Consider the following 6,000-nt stretch of genomic DNA (forward strand, 5'->3'; position numbering starts at 1 on the left):
AACTTTTCTCAATTAGAGCCACAAAAGCGCATTCTGCTGCATACTAAGCCAGCAGGTTCAGGGGAGGGGGGGGGAGCTTGAAGACAAATGAAGTACAACTACTCAGATGGAACGTTATGGTGAGTACATAAACTTCTTTATCTGAAGCAGTTTACTTGATTTGGTCTTCAACCCGTGGGACATAGTCCCTAGCTACCTATAACCATGGGTGGGCCCCATGGAAGGATGTTCCGAAGCACCATGGAGCCAAGGGATGCCTGGCCTCTAGATACCAAATCCAACTTATAATGGGAAATAAAAGTATGAGATAAGGACCAAGTAGCCACAGAACAGATATCATCCAAGGACACCCTGGACTAGAAGGCTGCTGAAGTAGCCATGGACCTGGTGGAATGGGCTATAACTTGACCTGGAGGAGAAAAGCCGTTGTCTTTGTACACTTGAAAAATACAGAGAGAAATCCATTTAGCAACGGTCATCTCGGAAATGGGTTTACCCAAAAACGGTTTAGAGAAAGACACAAACAACTGGTCAGACTTTCGGAAAGACTTGGTTCTGTGTAAATAAAAACATAGTTGTCTATGAACATCTAACAAATGCAACTTGTATTCACCTTTATTTTTGAAATTTGGGAAGAAAACGGGTAAATTGATAGTCTGATTAATGTTTGCCTCAGAGGCCACTTTAGGAAGAAAAGAGGGATTGGTACGAAGAGAAACCCTGTCCTTGTGGAAAACCATATACGGAACCTTGACAGACAATGCCTGGAGTTCCGAGACCCTCCTAGCCGAGGTGATAGCCACTAGAAAGGCTGTCTTCCAGGACAGAAATTTAAGGTCTACTGTTGCAGCCGGTTCAAAAGAAGGAGCAACCAGTGCTTGCAATCCCAAGGTAAGGTCCCATGGAGGAGTGTGATCTTTGACTGGGGGACGCAAGAGAAAGGTACCTTTGATAAAGGCTTTGCAAAATCTGGAAGAAGCCAAAAGTCATATTTTCACCAACGTGGAAATTGGAAATGGGAGCAAGTTGTACTTTCACTGTCGAAGAACTAGCCCCTTGATGAAAAATGTTTGCCAAAAATTCAAGAATAACCCGAATTGGTGCAGAGAAGGGATCCAAGTTTCTCGGAGAGGCCCAGATGGAAAAACGCTTCCATTTGCTACAGTAGATTTTTCTGGTGGAGGATTTAAGAGCTGCCACCAGAATAGACTTGACAGACTAACCGGGAGTCCTGGCAATTAGGGGAACTAGAGCAGCCAAGCTGTGAGCTTCAGACTGTCCAGGTTCGGATGAGAGACCCCTGAAGGGTAAGATATGAGATCCAGGTGGGGATTCAAAATCCAAGGAGGAACTAGAGGATGAGACCAGAGGAAGGGAAAACAAACTTGGTGAGGCCAAAACGGGGCAATGAGGATGACTTTGTTCCCCAGTCGACGTGCTTTCTGTAAAAAAATTTTGTGATGAGAGGTAATGGAGGATAAGCATAAAGAAGACCGAGAGGCCAAGTCTGGATGAGAGCATCCCTGGGGGTTCCCCCCACGGGGGGTTCAGAGCGAAGAACTCGCTGCACTTCGTGTTGGTAGGAGATGTGAAAAGATCACAGCAAGGCTGACCCCACTTTAGAAAGATCTGCTCTGCTATTGAAGGATTCAGAGACCACTCGTAAGGCATCAGGACAGAACGGCTTAGCCAGAATGCTGAACTGTCCCAGAATGTGCGTTGCTACAAGAAAGCGACTGGTGGAGATTGTCCATTCCCAAACTCTCATGGCCTCGCGACAAAGGGGGTTAGGATCTAGTCCCTCCCTGTTTGTTGATGTACCAGACCACCAACATGTTGTCTGACTGAATTGCAATTGTTCCCAGAGGAAGAAAGGCTTGAAGAGCCTGCAACTCCCTAGAACTCTGATATGCAAACTGGTCTCGTTCTGGGACCAAATGCCTTGGACTATCCTTCCCGAACAATGCCCTCCCCCCACCCTAGCTGGGAGGCATCCGTGGTCACTGTGGCTTGGGCCGGGGCTGCAACAAATGGACCTCCCTCGAGTTTGTCCAGAGCATGCATCCACCAAAGGAGGGATGCCCTGCAGGCTTTGCTTATGTGTATCGGATGAGTCAGTGGAAGATCCAGCATAGACCTTTGTATCACAAGAATCCACTGAAGTACTCACATATGTAAATGACTGAATGGAAAAAGTGTAATCGTAGCTGCCATAAAGCCGAGGGCTCGCAACACTGCCTCCGCTGGCGGTAGATATGAGTGAAAAATGATAGCGACGTGCATTCGTAGATTTCAAAATCCTCTCTGAAGTTAGGAAGACTTTTGTCTACAAGGTGTCTATCTATACTCTGATGAACTCTATAACCTGGAGAGGGTGTAGACAAGATTTGGCAATGTTGACTGTAATACCTAGATAATCCGCCAGACGCAGGAAATAGTCCTTGGCCTGACAAAGTATACACTAGGTGGAAGCAGCAAGGAGCCAATTGTCCAGATACGGAAAGACCCAAATCCCCTGAAGCCTCGGGTGAGCCGCTACCACTGCCATAACCTTGGTGAACACCCTGGGGCTGTGGTCAGACCAAAGGGTAGAGCTCGAAACTGATGACTGGCCACTAGCTGGAAGCGAAGGAACCTCCTGGAGCTTCTGTGTATCTTTGTGATAGTAAGCATTGTGGAGGTCTAACGAGCACATCCAGTCCCTCTCTTGCATGTAAGGCAGGATGGACTAGCGTGACCATCCAAGAACTTCTCTTTGGCAATGGACAGGTTCAGGGTTGACAGGTCCAGAATAGGTCTCAAGTCCCCCATCTTTTTTGGCACCAAAAAAAAAACCTGGAATAGATGCCTGATCCAGGCAGATCTCGGGGGACGGGTTCGATGGCTCGCTTCTTTAGCAGCTTGAGTACCTCTGGTGCTGCTGCCTCCCCTTTGCACATGGGTAGAGTACATCCAGGAGGTGTTTGGGCAGCACGGGGAGAGCCATAAAAGGGATTGTATAACCTCTGGATATGATCAGTAGCACCCAACAGTCTGATGACATGGACTCCCATGCCATCAGGTGCAATGACAGGCGACCCCCGACTGCCTCCAGAGCAGAGCAGTCGGGCAACCCCTCAAGGCTGCTGTGCAGGCCTGTCCGAGAATGGTTCTCGAGACCCAAAATTCCTTGAACCCCCCTCTGCCCCTGGGCCGGCATCTGTCTTGACCCCCTCGGCCTCTAAGGGAAGATGAGCCCTGAGCATCCCGGGAATACTGAGACTTCTGGAACCACATCATCTTTTGCCCTCGCTGATTCTGAGAAAAAGATCTTTGAGGGTTTGAGAAGCGGATCCCGATGGCAGACCGTGTCTTGTCGTCCTTCTTGCTCTGGACCAACGTGTCATGGACGGTCTTACCAAAAAGTGAAGAGCCGCCATAAGGGCATTCACAAAGGATGCCTAAAAGAGCTCAGAGAACTGACACAATCTAAGCCAGGCGTGATGCCTCATGGCAACGCCAGAACCAGCCGCCCTAGCCGCTCCCTCAGTGGCATGTGAGAGGTGGCGTATGGACGTATCAGACTGCTTTCAGGGTGGCCATCCTTGGGGAAAATTTATTTTTGTCCTCCTGCGATGTGGACCCAAGGGGTGACTCAGCGAATTCCTTAACAAGGTTGCACTGCAGTTGAATAACATGGGCCAAGTAGCTCAGCATTCTTACAGAAAGGTTGCTGACGCATACACACTTTTCCCTAGGGGGTCCATCATCCTGGACTCTCGGTCGGGGGGATGGACTGTGGAACTCTCCTGAGCTAGTTCCTTCTTGGTGGCCGCTGCTACCACCATAGTGCCTACAGGGGACCCTTTATTCCAGGAAGTTCTGTCCGAAGGAGGGATTAAAATTTTATCATGGTGCCTTGGAATAGGCTCCACTGTGTCTAGATCCTTCCAAGCCCACGAAGTGATGAAGTCCACCAAAGGATCCATGGGGGTGGGGGCACCCAGGAAGTAGACGGGCCCATACCGAAGGCCTCCATAAACACAGATTTGTCCAAGGAAAGTTTTGGGGTGGACCAGCCTCGCCAATAGCATAAAATTTTCATGATGTCTCCAAAGGAGACATCCTCAGGAGGTGATCTGGGGGAACCTTCCCCTTCCTCCAAGTCGATACCCTCCATGAGGGACTCTGGCGAAGAGTCCAAATGCCTCCTCTTGCATGTACGCTTGCGAGGGACCTCTGCGGTGGGGCTCCTTGAACAGGGCTCACAAGCCACTTGATGTTCCTCAAGGGAAACCGTCTGGGGCTCTTCGAGCATGGGCTGTCCCTGTGGTCAATTGATAGGAGTCGCACCCAGACCAGGGGGAATCGGGGCAAAATTTGAAGAAATAGTCAGGGGTCTCGATCTAACAGAGAGCCCTTTCCACTACATTGAACGCCGAGGGAGAGTGAACTTCCTGGGACCCTAGCACGGCAGCTGCTCTCTCCTGGGGTCCAATGAGGGGATCAGAGCCAGTCGCAAAGGAGATGGAGCGCCAAGGAGATGTCCTCGACCTGACAAGGTTGGAGCTGATGGGAAAAACTCCACTACCTCGGGTCAGACGCACAGGGTAGGGCTCCGAGAGCCACTCTGATCTGAACTAGTCGGATCCAATGTGCTCAAGGTAACTGCTGGCGTCGAGGTAGCAAGTACCATCAGCGCTGACCCCCTGACTCCGAAGCTCCTCATATCCAGATATTCCAAAGCAGACGGTAGGATCGGAGAAGGAGAAATAGGTGAAAAGAAGGGGAGTGAGCCACCCCCTCCAGAAGGAGAGGGAGCTGGTAAGACTCCCATCTGGATCTGTGTCCTAATAAACCTCATTATTTTATCCATGTCAGATTCTGAAAGGCTACTGGTGGACCATGACGAGGCTACAGACTCTGACCTAGCTGTTAGGAGTACCAAAGCCCTGAAAGATGACCTAGGCTCCTCCGGCGAAAGATTAGGTGATCAGAGCAGAGGGGAGATAGGTTTAGAAACAACCTGCACCTTAAGAGGAGGCCCCGCTGGGGCAGAACTATCCAGGGACCTCTTTCTGTGTCTGTCACTTTTGTGCTCTCTCTCTCTTGTTTCTATAGCTTTACGGAGTCCCCATCCCCAGGCCTAGAACTAGGAGGTTGAGTCCTGGTCTTGGAGGGAGAGATGGAGAGGGAGCTACCGAGACCGAAGATGCGGTCACAGCTGTGACCGCCAAAGAGGAAGAAGGGGCCGCCTCAGAAGCAGGGAGAAGGCCCTTCATCATTAGTTTAACCCTGCAGTCTCTCAGAGCTCACTGGTTAAAACCCGTGCAAACACTACAGTCTGTCAACAGGTGGGCCACACCTAAGCAGACAACACACACAGTGTAGCTGTCGGCAGGCGACAACTTATGGCCACACTGTGCATTTCTGAAACACCTGTTTCGGTTGATCAGCCATTCGACAAAAAGCACAAAAGTCTGAGATTACCCCCAACCAATCCACACACACACACACACACACACACACACACACACACACACACACACACACACACACACACACACACACACACACACACATACTGATAGCTGAGGGAAAGGAAGAACGCACCAGAGAGGGGAAGGAAAGGGGGAACCTACACCACTAGCTAACCCTACCACACTAACAGCAAAACGCTTGCCAAAAAAAAAAAAAAAAAAAAAAAAAAAAAAAATCTCAAAGTTACTCAATACCCGGAGCTCGGAGATCACTATGCAAACGCAAATGCGGCATGTGAGATCTGGGGGAAGGAAGGTGGTGGTGTATTATGGGTAGGGGGAGGAGCTTGGAACTCAGAGCAGATGTTTGTGAACTGCTGGCTTGGATCAGAGTTGGATCCATAACCGACAGGTTGAAGACCAAATGAAGTAAACTAGTTCAGATCAATTATAAAATCTAGATATTGGCAATCACCACACCAGTACTAAAAATGTTGGTCTTCAAAGGGCCATACTCTAATCAACTACCAGAGATGGACAG

The 6,000-nt window shown here is 49.6% G+C and overlaps 1 protein-coding gene across 3 annotated transcripts in view; it reads right to left on the reverse strand.

Annotated features, from left to right (window-relative positions):
• The window catches only part of STK17A (serine/threonine kinase 17a), an 805,673-nt gene that overhangs the window by 125,003 nt on the left and 674,670 nt on the right, over window positions 1–6,000 (reverse strand). The window lies entirely within an intron of this gene.

This window comes from Protopterus annectens, chromosome 3.part0 (assembly GCF_019279795.1).
Source record: "Protopterus annectens isolate FY-2018-M chromosome 3.part0, PAN1.0, whole genome shotgun sequence".
Taxonomy (NCBI): Eukaryota; Metazoa; Chordata; order Ceratodontiformes; family Protopteridae; genus Protopterus; species Protopterus annectens.